General features: G+C 41.4%; 1 protein-coding gene across 7 annotated transcripts in view; it reads left to right on the top strand.

Annotated features, from left to right (window-relative positions):
* Positions 1 to 2159: 2159 nt before the first annotated feature.
* The window catches only part of fndc3ba (fibronectin type III domain containing 3Ba), an 87748-nt gene continuing 75706 nt past the window's right edge, over positions 2160 to 14201 (top strand). For all 7 annotated transcript variants that reach the window (XM_061794245.1, XM_061794249.1, XM_061794247.1 and 4 more), the window contains exon 1: positions 2160 to 2463. The gene's annotated coding sequence lies outside the window, so the exon portion shown is untranslated. The remainder of the gene's footprint in view (positions 2464 to 14201) is intronic.

Below are 14201 nucleotides of genomic sequence, written 5' to 3' on the forward strand. Positions count from 1 at the left end.
ATTTTGAAACGCACAAAGCAGTTGTTTCTTAAATTTGGCGTTTGCAAAATCTTGAATTAGACGAGTCATGACGAGAACTATTCTCTCGTCATTTCATTTCAATATGACAATAATTTTTTTTTTGAAAAAAAGGAACGGAAGGTTTAGAATGAGCCAAGATGGCTCGGAGTGGTCAAATCGGCGTCACGTTTTTCATCTTTGAACTTGAAAGTGTCAAGAGAGGAACCCTCTATATTTGGAAAGATACATTTTAGGAAGCTGTGCTCAGTTGTGACACTGATTCATGTTTTTTTGGCTTTTCTGAGAGAGTGTTTCACTGAGATCTTTTGAGAATCGAGATGTGAGATATTTCCTCTGTGAGCGTCAACGCTCGTCACGTTGTTGATTCCGAGTGACATGAACGGAAAGGAGCTCGGTGACATGAGCTCGCTTGCTCCCCGACGCGGCTTTGTGATTGTTTCGAGGCGGCCGTCGATGTCAGCGTGAACGATAAAGGTCACCGACGGAAAGTCCTGGCCTCAGTTTATTTGCCCAAGAGTTTATTCCCCCGCTTAAAACTTGGGTATGTGGCGCCGTTCAGAATTGAGCGAACATGCCAATGCCAACATTTAAATTCACTGCCAGCCCTCCCAGTTAACATGGACATTTGACTTGTAAAGCCGTCAATGGCAGTGAATGTGTTAAAGTGCCTCTGATTAACGCTCAATCAAGTTCAGCTGTTCTAGTGGGCTTTTCATTACGTTTTTGTAGTCACATTTACCACACAAGCCACGGTCGGTCAGAGGGATCTCATTGTTCAAATGTATTCTTCGGGAAATTGGTACAAAAAGAAATCCCGAGGCATGATTAAATTCAAAATTACAATTCAACAAACATAAAAAAAGACAAAAAAACTGCACATCCTCCGAAACTGGATGAAAAGAAGAAAACTGGTCAACGAGGTTGCCAAGAGGCCAGCAGCAAGAATTGAATGAGGAGCAGGAATTTCTGGCAAGTACTGGCTGCTTAGTATATGTGACAACAATCTCTCATTTTCTTCAAATGTCTGAACTATCGATGACAGTGGCCTCGTTTTTTCAAATTCAATTCGCAATGTCTCCATCAAAGGAAACAAAAACAACACTTTGTATGTGGATCAGGCGGTAGTGGTCGTCTCGCCACCCAAAGGTTGTGGGTTCGATCCTCGGCCCCTGTCCGAGTGTCCTCAAGTAAGGCACTGAACACCGAGTCGCTCCTGATGCTGCGTCGTCTGCAGGTGAACGAGGAGACGGCCTTAAAGCGCTTTGACTACCTTGAAGGTAGAGATGTGCTATAAATATGTACATTTTCAAAATAATAATATTTTTAATATATATATATATATATAAAATGACTATATTAATATATAAATATTTTAAAAAAGGTTTTCTAAAAGTAAAAAACATCATTATGACACTTCATAATCTTGGGATTGTATTTTATTTGTTCATATTTACTTAAATCTTTTTTTAATCCAAATTATATATTTGTATTAAATAATTTATGCTACTCATAAGGTAAATCAAGATTCCGTCAAACTATTCATGTATATATGTTATTTTAAAAAGTATAAAATAATTAATGTATAATATTTTAAGAATATGATCATAACCTATATTAATATCAAGGTTAAGGGTTAGTTCAAGAGATTGTATTTCTACTACACTCACCTGTTATTATTTTTTATTCACAAAGCATATACTTTCCAATTTCGTATGTACAATTTCATAGTTATGCGAATTTTTTTTTAACTAAATGATTATTTTAGTTGTCTAGTTTTGCTATGAAACAACATCAAATTAAGACCTTTTCAATAAAAGTTACTTTTTTTCCCTCCCCAAATTAGCCTCTAAATTTCTTATCCTTGATCCATATTAATCTAGAATCCCCTAAATAAAAGATATTAGCAGTAACCTGAAACCAAAAAAAAACCAACAACCTCATTTTGACTCAATTCACCACAAACAAAAAAAGGAAATTTCTGCTTTTAAACTCTTCATGCATCGATCGTGATGATGATGATGATTATCATCCTCCCCCATGAACACGTCCTCCTTATAGACGACTGGTATCCTCTGCGTTTGAGTAAATGCGCCTTTAGTGTGAGCATTACGGTAAAAAAAAAAAAAAAAAAAAAAAAAAACTGGGGCGGGCAGTTGCCTTCCATGTGCGTGGACGGCGCGTTTGATTGACATGGCGGAGCCTCGCTCGCACTAGTTCGCGTCGCGCCGCGCCAGCAAACAGGCGAGCAGGCAGGCGAGCTCCGGAGCCTGGGAATTAAAAACACACACACACCACCGCAAAAGAAAAAAAAGAAAAGAAAAGAAAAACAACGCCAGCAGCAGCAGCAGCACAACGAAACGAAACGGGGGGAAACAAAAAAACAAACAAAAAAAGGCTGCCGACGTCGCGCTCCGGTCTTCACGTTGTTTCATTCGCAGCGAGGTGAGTTGAACTCTTTCGAAACAAAAGGAGGCCATGTTGGCGAGGGAAACTTTTTGAGAAAGTGTGTGAGTGTTGCTAGCGCTGACGCCGGCAGTCTGAGCCACTTGGTCAGCAGCGTCCCAAAAAAAAAAAAAAAAAAAAAAAAAAAAAAAAAAAAAAATGGGGGCCGAAATATAAAATAACTTTTGGGTGCGTTCAGGCTCCGTTTTAAAGTGCTTGAAAGTGGAGTTTTACAAGTTTTTCACCGAGTAAAATAGTTATTCTGGTCATTTTTTTTTCTTTTTATTTTTTTTTGGGGGGGGGGGGGGCTGATGGAGCGTGAGCATCAAACTCTCCCCCCCCCCAACGTCCAATTCCCGAATATTGCTTTGCTTTAAAAAGTCCAAGATGCTGACGAGGCGAACCAGCTGCTTGTTGTTGCAAAGTGGCTCTTTTTCTTTTTTTTCTTCTCCCCCCCCCTTAAAACTTTACTTAAAATGGATCGATCACCGATCAGTAACGCCGTCCCTATTACTTTACCTTTTACCCTTTCTACTGACATGATGGCGATTCTTTGTTGCTTTTAAAACATTTTTTGGGGTGCTTTTTCCTCCCCTGCACAATGAAGCGTTTAGGGGAGGAAAAAAAAAAAAAGTCTCCACTCCAGCAGATCCTAGCATTCCTTCCAGCCAGCCTCCCTCTCTCTCTCTCGCTCTTTTTTTCTCTTTTTTTGCTTCCACCTCTCAGAAACGACTACGTGTCTGTTTGTGCACCAACACACACATCTATCAATCTATCGATCCACCTCTTTCTGATTAGTTTTTTTTCGTCCTCCTTATTTAATGCAGAAGAACCCTCCCAAAAGGTGGAATATGATGCAAACATCTGCATGTATATGTGATGTGATTGTGCCCCCAAAAAGTGGCGGATTTGTCTTATCTTTATCGATGTAGTACACCCCCCCCCCCCCACTGCCCCCGCCACCACCACCACCTTTCCCCTCGCCTCCTCTTGCTAAAGTGTGAACTCTGGATCCAGGGGGCACGTTGGAGAAAAGAAATCACACGCACAATTTTGTCAGTGCAGAAAGAGAAGAAGAAGAGAAGGAGAAATCTGATCCCAAATACATGACGTCAGATGACATTCCTTTGGTGCAAGGCTGATGTGGCTGTCTTTTTTCCTTTTTCTTCTTTTTTTGGCCTTTTTGCTGCTAAGGAGTAAAATGGGAAACGGGGAAGTAGTTGGTGGGAGTGATGATGTAATAAGGTGATAGTTTTTTTTTCTCCTTGTGTGATTGTTTTCGGATGGAGAATAGTTGTCCCGCAGCTGTTTTTTGTCTTCTTCCCCCCCGGAAATATCATAGTATCGGACGGAAAGCATCACTCCGGACGCAAACAACATTCAACAACGGAGGAAAGCGACGGTCTCTCGTATTTCGTTCTGAAGGAGATGTGTTGTATCCGAAAGGAGACTAAGGGCTGCCGTGTGAGGATACTAAAACCCTGCATCCAGCGCTAACAGGATTTGCTAATCAGAGTTCGAGGCGCTTGGCTTTGGATGCTAACTGTTCGGAACGTTTGACGTTAAAGGCGTCTGAAAAAGCGCACAATGTCGTGAATTTGTGTTTTTGTTTGTTTTATGTTTAGTAGACCAAATGATCACGGCTCATAAAGCTGAAACACGACCATCAGATGAAGGTAACATCATTCAGGTCAAATAGCACACACATCGCCTCCAATATTCAGAACACATGAAACGTAACACAACGCGGCATTCTGCAATGGATTACAGGAAAAAAATGGTTAACGTCACTAGCCGGACACTTTAAAAGTGCCGACGTCCACGACACGTAAATTAGAAATGAGCAAGGGTCCTCCTGTATTTACATCTAAAAGAGAACTTTTTATCTCGGAGGAGACTAAGGGCTTCCTGTGTGTGGAGAGTAAAACGCTGTGGCATACAGAGCTGACAGACTAAGCTAATCATAGTTCCGGACGCATCGCTTCGGACGCTAACAAACAGCGGAGGACAAAGTGGGTCTCCTGTATTTATTTCTAAAAGATACCCATTTTATCCAAGTGGAAGCTAACCCACTAACAATACGCGTGATGATTTGGCATGACTTGCGTGATATTTTTTTTGGGCCGAGAATATTTAAAGCATTGGTCTGGACGCTAACAAACAAACAATAGAAGACAACTCTGGTGTTGTGTATTAACTTGTAATAATGTTTCATCGGTGCATATGTGAGAGTATTACCATACGGTGTTCAAAGTTACGAGGTGTGATTGATTGTTTTTGGCGGGGAATAGTTGTTCCACAACTGCATTTTCGAACATTTTGCAGCGGCTAGCGCTAACAGGCTACGCTAACAGCTAGCTTTTTTTCAGCTGGCGTTTTAACAAAAGAGGAACGAGGGTCTTCTGTATTTAGTTTGAATGGAGACGCATTTGATCCCAGAGGAGATGATTTTTAAGCACACAGTCGTTTTGTGAAAGTTTTGGGGTGAAGCTCGGAATGCTAATGGTGGTGTAGGGTGGTGGAACCAGAGACATTAGCTTGCGCAGTTGCTAAACACATCATTGTCGATGGAATTGGCTATTGTTTGGCCAATTAAAAAAAAAAAAATATATATATTTTTTTTTTGTGCCTATCAGAATCGGGTAGTTTGTGAGGGTGAAGTCGCATGCGGCGACTGTGACTCAGTCGGTAGAGTCGGTCGTCCTGTGACCGAAGGGGTGGGCGGTTTGAATCAGACCGTCCGCTGTCGAAGTGTCCTTGCGCAAGACACTGAAGAAATTTCTGGGCCTCGCGCGGCAGCATCCCGAGTGTGTGTGCGTGAGCCTTTGGAAAGCGCTTTGGCTACCGTGATGGTGTTGATGAGTGCACTGCATTTATCGTGTAATTGTTTTTCCGTAAGTGCCACTTTTAAGTTTCTGATTAAGCGCTGCTTCATGTTTCAATGCCAAATGGATCTGTACTTTGTTTGAGACGCTTCCTTTGTGTCATCATCTTTTTTTGTCAGCTTGACTCCTGTTCCCTTAGGCCACACACAAGGCCTGTGTACACCCTGTACACACAAGGATTCTTCTTCTTCTTTTCCTTCGGGCTCGTCCCTTTAGGGGTCGCCACAGCGCGTCATCTTTTTCCATGTAAGCCTATCTCCTGCATCCTCCTCTGGAACACCAACTGCCCTCATGTGTTCCCTCACGACATCCATCAACCTTCTCTTTGGTCTTCCTCTCGCTCTCTTGCCTGGCAGCTCCATCCTCATCATCGTTCTACCAATATACTCACTATTTCTCCTCTGGACGTGTCCAAACCATCGAAGTCTGCTCTCTCTAACTGTCTCCAAAACATCGAACCTCGGCTGTCCCTCTGATGAGCGCATTTCTAATTTTATCCAACCTGCTCACTCTGAGAGTGAACCTCAACATCTTCATTTACGCTCTGCTCCCTGTTGTCTCTTCAGCGCTACTGTCTCTAATCCGTGCATCATGGCTGGCCTCACCACTGTTTTATAAACTTTTCCCTTCATCCTAGCAGAGACTCTTCTGTCACATAACACACCTGACACCTTCCTCCAACCTGCTTGGACCTGTTTCTTCACTTCCTGACCACGCTCACCATTGCTCTGGACGGTTGACCCCAAGTATTTAAAGTCCTCCACCCTTGCTATCACTTCTCCCTGTAGCCTCACTCTTCCCCCACCACCCCTCTCATTCATGCACATATATTCTGTTTTACTTCGGCTAATCTTCATTCCTCTGCTTTCCAGTGCATGCCTCCGTCTTTCTCACTGTTCCTCCACCTGCTCCCTGCTTTCACTGCAGATCACAATGTCATCTGCAAACATCATGGTCCACGGGGATTCCAGTCTAACCTCATCTGTCAGCCTATCCATCACCACTGCAAACGGGAAGGGGCCCAGGGCTGATCCCTGATGCAGTCCCACCTTCACCTTAAATTCATCTGTCACACCCACAGCGCACACCACCGCTGTTCTGCTGCCCTCATACATGTCCTGTATTATTCTAACATACTTCTCTGCCACTCCAGACCTCCGCATGCAGTACCACAGTTCCTCTTTGGGTACTCCGTCATAGGCTTTCTCTAGATCTACAAAGACACAATGTAGCTCCTTCTGACCTTCTCTGTACTTTTCCATCAACATCCTCAAGGCAGATAATGCATCTATGGTATTCTTTCTAGGCATGAAACCATACTGTTGCTCGCAAATACTCACTTCTGTCCTGAGTCTAGCTTCCACTACTCTTTTCCATAACTACATTGTGTGGCTCATCAACTTTATTCCTCTATAGTTCCCACAGCTCTGCACATCACCCTTGTTCTTAAAAATTGGCACCATTACACTTTTCCTCGTTGAAGTATTCTTTCCATCTATGTAGCACCCTACTGGCACCAGGAAACGTGTTCACTACAGCCATTTGCATCCTTGTTGCAAAGTCTACCACCATCTGTCCCTCCAAGTTCCTTTCCTGGATGCCGTACTTACCCATCACTTCTTCATCACCCCTATTTCCTTCACCAACATGTCCATTACAATCTGCACCAATCACGACTCTCTCTCTGTCTGGGATGCTCCGAACTACTTCGTCTAGCTCCTTCCAGAATTTCTCTTTCACCTCTAGGTCACATCCTACCTGTTGGGGCATAGCCACTAATCACATTATACATAAGACCCTCTATTTCAAGTTTAAGCTTCATCACTCGATCTGCTACTCTTTTCACCTCCAAGACATTCTTAGCCAACGCTTCTTTTAAAACAACCCCGACTCCATTTCTCTTCCCATCTACACCATGGTCAAATATTTTCAACCCTGCCCCTAAACTTCTAGCCTTACTGTCTTTCCACCTGGTCTCCTGGACACACAATATATCAGCCTTTCTCCTAATCATCATGTCAACCAAGTCCTGTCATAGTCCCAACATTCAAAGTCCTCACATTCAGTTCGAGGCTCTGTGCTTTCCTCTTCTCTTTCTGCCAAAGAACCCGCTTTCCACCTCCTTCTTCTTCTTCAACACACATTAGCTGAATTTCCACCGGCGCCCTGCAGGTTGACGGTGCCGATGGCTGACCTTGTTAACCCGGGCCAGACCGATCCGGTATGGAATTCTTTGGATGAACGCTCATATTTGTTTGGCAAAGTTTTAAGCCGGATGCCCTTCCTGACGCAACCCTCTGCATTTATCCGGGCTTGGGACCGGCCTACGGTTTGCACTGACTTGTGGCCCCCATAGGGCTGCATTCCTGTACAAACAAGGATTATATAAAAAAAAAAAAAAAATCTTTAGAAATTGTTTGTCTGTAGCAATCATGCATTTAACAGTTTTAATCCAACTGTATATGGTGTTTGCTAATAATCTCAACACTGCACAGCACATGTATAAAGCTTATGTTTCACCGCCGATTTTAGAATAGAGTCTGCCGAGACAGAAATCTTGCGTGATTGAAAGTGAGCTAATAAAAAAAAAAAGAAGAAGCAGAGCAACAACTGAGAAACACATGACGCAATTTGGAGGACTTGGTGGTTTTGGGACTATTTTCTATGGAAAAATCCCAAACTCCAAAAAAAAAAAAAAAAAAAAAAAAAAAAAAAGAGTGGGGGAAATAAATCCCTGAGAAAGCGGACTTTAGAACCTATTGAACGAGCTCGAGGTGAGTTTTCAAATTGAGCCTAATGGATAGTGTTATTTTCCGATGTGATTCAAGTAGGACTTTTATTTAAAGCCGCTTCTTGATTGGCTACATTCCGTTCCACGTCAGATTTCACAGAGTCATGACTCGGGAGTCGCTTTGGTCGCAAATATTGAACACATTTAAGATTTACGATTGTCGGCCCCCGGCTCATTTCGGACCCTTGTTATCGGGACAAATTCACTACTACCACATCTCAGACCGCAGGATAATCTTCTACAACATAGAATAATCTGGCGTTTGTCGCCCTTGGTCGGGAAGAGGCAAATTTGGGTCAAAAACAGCCCGGTTATCTTTGTGTGTACTGGGCCTTTAGTTTGATAGACTTTGATTGTTTCTCTTGTTCCTACCATGCAGTTTTTGATCGCTTTGACCAATCGTTCAGTTCCGTCATTAGTAAAATTAGCAATTTTATGTCCACGATCTTAGCTCCGAGCTGCTTCTCTAGTATATAAATTTGTAGGATACTTGCTTCTTTCTTTACATTTTAGATGCGACATTTTCAGCTTCCAACGTTTTAACTGAGTGACTGCATGTGTGAGCAGAATTTAGGTAACCTTAAGTTCATGCGGAAAATGTTGTCGACACTTCTATCTTGACACTTTTTTGCAATTTAAAAAAATGTGGCAGTGTGTGCTTTTTATTGGGCAATGACGACATATTGTATTCTTATACCGTAATATGCTCGGCAGGATACATTCGAGTTGTCTACCGTCATACCTTTCCTCGGTAAACAAGTTGCTTATTATTGTGGCTTGAGTATAACTATAGTACATAATACAGTCATATTACATATTAGTGTGCCGTGAGTGATCATCAGAAAAAATTATTCCAATTTCATTTATTTGGTCCTGATTTTTTTATTTTATACAATTTGTTGTAACTAAATATCTTTTGTTCATCTATCCATGCTAGTGACAGGCAGAACAATGAAATGCTGTGTGTTGCTAACACTAATATTAAATGATTTATTTATCAATTGTTTTTAATTTTAGAAAACCTGTTTTTAAAAAGTATTTTATTGATTTTTTTTTTTTTTTTAGGTAGTACTTGATTTACAAAGGTTGAAACCCATTGACGCATTTGGACAAAATATTAGGAACAGCTGTAATGCAGCACGTCTCTCGCTTATGGCGCACGTGGAGGCCCATTCGCTGTTGTGGGCCGCTTAAGTGTAATTAATGTCACCGCACTAAACCTGGCCCCGGCTGACTGAGGCGTTCAGGAGCCTCGGGTTATTACATTTGACTTCCTGCCTGCCTTCACGCCGCCGTTACTATGATGAAAATGAACAGTTAAATGCATTCTCTTGACTTTAAGCCTCCGCGGGGTCTGCGTTTTTGTGCGATCAGAATGTAAACAAAGCGTCCCGAACCGTCCAGCGGATGCCAGAGCAGGAATGCTTGGCTCTTCAGCTGCCCCCCCCCAACCATCCTCTCTCCGCCGTGGTCTGGCTTGCGGCGAAGCTGGGAATGCGTACAGCTGTGGGATGTATGTGCAGCATTTCAATAATAATAACCTCCTGTTTTTTTTTGTTCTGGTAAGAGCACAGAAGCTGGTGTTCACTATGGAGTCGAATTTCTTTGGCTTTTTTCTTCCCTGTGTATAGGTCAGCAGGTTGAATAACGCTTTATGTAAGCCGATGACCTGAGTTCTGTAACCATTGCAACGTTGTCTCTCAGGTAACAACCAAGTTTTTTTTTATTTCTTTTTTTATTTTTACGGACCATTTTCATAGTTCAGCAAGTTAACGTAGACAACTAAATTGTCCAGTTTTGAATTTTAGTGGGATTGGTTGTTTGTCTATATGTGCGCTGCGATTGGCTGGCGACCGGTGTACACGACCTTTCGCCCAAAGTCAGCTGGGATAGGCCCCAGCTCACCCGCGACCCTAGTGAGGATAGGTCGTATAGAAGATTGATGGATGGAAGCAAATTCGCCCTGGTGGGATACCGTTTGGCTGTGTACCATCATGCTTTTCTTAAGGCTAAGCTAACGATAGAATTTGTCATCTGTCAAAGATTTGTGACTTTCTACTTTTTATCTGTGTCAAAATGTGTCATGTTTTTGTTGATGAAGACGAAAGTAGACATAATTATGTCTGGTGGGTGACATTGTGGTTGTCTACCGTTACACTTTTCTAAGGCTAAGCCAACGATAGAATTTTGTCGTTTGTCAAAATTTTGTGACTTCCTACTTTTTACCTGGAAAAACAACAACTCCAATGTGTCGTCTTTCAGTTAGAGAAGAAAGTAGACAAAATTATGTGTGGTGGGCTCCATTGTGGTCGTCTAGCATTACGTTTCGCTAAGGCCGTGCTAACGATTAGCATTTTGTCATCGCGTGCCGCACGAAATTATCCAATTTCACTTGGTCCAAAAATGATTTACTACAAATAATGTATATTTGTCATCTATCTATGCCAACGACGTATAATGACAAGCACAGCAATGTAATGCTCTTCCACTAGATGGCAGTAGGTATAATTAACATGCGTATCCACTTGTTGTCATTCATACAACAGAATAATAGCTAAACAGGCCCCAATTTCACACAGAGTATATTTGTGAGTAAACTGAGACGAGATTGTTATTTGAGTATACTTTTTGTGACTTTCTTTGTTCAGGTGGTGTGCTGACATTTTTATAATGTAGAAGAGTTTAACGCCACTCTAGTGGAAGGTTTCAATGGCCGTAATGATTGAATCTGTTTGAAAAGACCGCGGTGTAAACGTCCTCTTATTTTGCACAATGAAACATTGATCTTGTGTTCCCCCCCCCCCACAGAGAACTCTACACAAACGCGCTCTATAACGTAACTTGACTGTGCTGCACGCACACACACACAACGTATATGTTATGTGCCTCTCGTGGGGAGGTCTGGAAAAGTCTGCGCGGCGTGTTTGTTTAAGTGCGTGGCTGCTAGCGGCTGCTAACTGGCGTCTATTGAGCCGCACATGAATGCCAACCTTGATTCCTAATAGAAACACAACATCGGGGCTGATAGAAGACGCCAGGGTTGCGGCACCCTCAGGAAACCTTTCGCCACGCATCGCGTTAGGTGTCCTGTCGAATCAACGACGCCTCACACTTGTGCTTGAGAGCGTGGAAAGAGAAACGTCACATTCCAGGTGTCCACGATTAGGGAAATTGCTTTCGAGGTAAAGCGGTCAATGGCAAGTTATTGGCGTCTTGTAGGACTCGACGATATGACCTTAAAATAAAATCATTGGGTTTTTTTTCCCATAAAAAAAAATCTGATTTCCGTTTTTTTTCTTCATTTGTTCATAGAAAAGGCAAATGGAAATGACATCATTCAAACCAAGGGTCGTTTTTTTCCTTCTGGGATTTGCGTTATTTCTCCTGATACCAAACAAGCTTTGAAACTTTTTTTTCCCAGCGAGTTTTTTTTTCCCCGAGCCTTCACTTGCATAAACGTCTATTATACTGAACAAAAACAAAAAGGCGACACTTATGTGTTTGCTCCCATTTCACATGAACTGGAATTCAAAGATGTAAGACTTTGTGTGGCCACAAAAGGCCCACGTAAATCTCACGGGAATACAATAGCATTTTTTTTTTGTCGCACCATATTTTATAAATTTAAAAAAAAAATTGATTTTAAGAATAAAGGTGTTCTTTGTGGAATTTTTTTTTATGATCAATGACATCCTGTTTGAATGCCAGATTTTTTTCCCTCCAGAATGCAACTGTTATGCAAAATCGTTACATAACATTATTCTGGTTTTGCGGTGTAAATTGTCAAAAAAACTACTACTTTATTCATGTTACATTAGTTTCACAAAAAAAAAGAGAAAAAAAGCATACAAAGGAACATGGTGAAAAAGAAAATGTCTGGCGCGCTCGCAAAACTTTCTCATGCTCACAAGAACATTTTCTCGTGCGCGCGAGAACATTTTTGGTATCCCCGAGATACGTGTTTGGATTTTTCACCATGTTCCTCCAGGGGCTTCGTAGTTTCATAAGCTTTTTGAAACTTTTTTTTTTAAACTTGTGAAACATGTTCTCCTAATGTAACAAGAATAAAGTAGTAATTTTTCAACAACTTGTGTTGGGAAACCAGAGTAATTTTGGTGACGCCGGTAACCTCGAACATGTTATCCATAGCCAACCGGCGCTTTGTGTGAGTCGCTTGTGTGTTGTCAGGAAAGGAAGATGTAGCAGCAGCGCTCGGGTTACACGGACAACACAATACCAACTCTGCATCGTGTGTGTCCTCGTGTATGCGCTAGTGCGAAAGCAACGAGGACCGCTTCGACGCTTCCTTTCGGCTGCTTTTTTTTTTTTTTTTTTTACCCGTCAGCGTCATTAGCCGCCATCATGTCTCACGCAACTATTTGCGATTGAACTTTTAATCATACGTAGTAACAAAGGGGCTGGACGATATGGCCTTAAAATCAAATAGCCCATTTGTGGTTTTAATTGATTACTATCCCCGTTCACTACTGGAAAAAGAAAATGACAATGGGAACATTCAGAACATGTTTTTCCCCTGCTGGGTTTTGCTTTATTCCTCCTGATAGCAAAGAAGCTTTCAAACTTTTTTTTTTAATTTTACATTTTTTTTTTTTTTTCTTCCCAGAATTTGTTTTTCTCCTAGTTTGCATCGACTTCCAGAGAAATAATAAAAATAGATTAGGGCTGCCACGATCGAGTCTTTTTCAAATCAATTATCTTCTAAATATTTCGTCAAGTACTCAAGTAATCGCCCCCCTATAAAAAAAAAAAAATGTATTTTTACTACTAACATGCATTTTATTCCAATTTATGATATATGTTGGTACTGATTGTATGGTATAGACTGGACAGAATTTGAGACAATCCGCCTTTGCTAAACTGTTAGCTTTTGTGATTAGCATTAGCGCGTGAGCGATTATGATTTTCAATTTAAAAATAAAAAAAATGCTGCGTCGACCTATTTTTGAAGGCGACTTAGCAGAGTTATTAAATTTTTATTTTAAATTTTTTTCCCCCCACCCCTAAAATTGATATTTATTTCTTTGCAGATTATAAAAAATGAGCTTAATTTTTGCGAGGGGAAAAAAATAAATAAAAAAATCAAAACATGTTAACACAATCCTTAATAAATGTTCAACAATTTTACATCAAATGAACTGTCAACTGGTCTGTCGCCAGCTTTCACGCTCGCTCCTCATGTAGATTTGCACAGGTGTGGTAAGGCGACCTCTGGAAAATATTCGCGGCTTGGAAGCACATGCCTCGGGTCAAAAGTTTCCAGCGTAGATCAATCAGCGCATTTGCGATGTCTAAATGGGCGCCACGTCTTTGGCAATGTTCAGCGCCATTGACGGTCTGGTTGCCTTCCAGCAGCCTCCTTTCGTCTCTTACGCAACACATTGCGAAAATGTTTCCACTCATGTTGCCTGTTTCTTAGTGCAAATTAAACTCGCAACTCGCCTATTAGGAAAATAGTCACTGGAGAAGTGGAAATGAAGCTAAATAGAGCGACCGAATCACTACATTTGGCAGCGCGGACTGCTTTTGGAAACGAGATCCTCTTTGCTGGCAGTTCTGTTGTTAGTGTAAGCAGTGCATGTCAGTAGCCAGGGACATACTTTAAACTACAGAAGCCCCCCCAAAAAATGTGATACAAAAATTGGGGGAGATTCCGAAAATGTCTCATAATACTAGGATTGAAATTCTTGTGAGATTACAATTTATCTAAAAAAAAAAAAAAAAATGCAATTTTGTTCCCTTAACAATTCAATTTGACTCTCTTAAAATTGCAATATTTTATATATCCCCCTGACTTTGTTATCCTAACACTACAATTTTATTCTCGTAACAGTGTGATTTTACGTCCATGAGATTACGCCTTTGTCTCGCAATAAAAATTTTCAGGAGAATACAATTTTTTTTTTATCCAAAAAGTACAACTTTGTCAACTCGTGGAACGGAACACACTTTTTTTTCTTACAATCCTCGCATCCTCTTGAAAAAGTATTCCGAACTTTCAGGTAACGTCGTCCCAAACCGGCTGTGCGAGAACAAACCAAGGA

Source organism: Phyllopteryx taeniolatus, chromosome 13 (genome assembly GCF_024500385.1).
Source record: "Phyllopteryx taeniolatus isolate TA_2022b chromosome 13, UOR_Ptae_1.2, whole genome shotgun sequence".
NCBI classification, from domain to species: domain Eukaryota; kingdom Metazoa; phylum Chordata; class Actinopteri; order Syngnathiformes; family Syngnathidae; genus Phyllopteryx; species Phyllopteryx taeniolatus.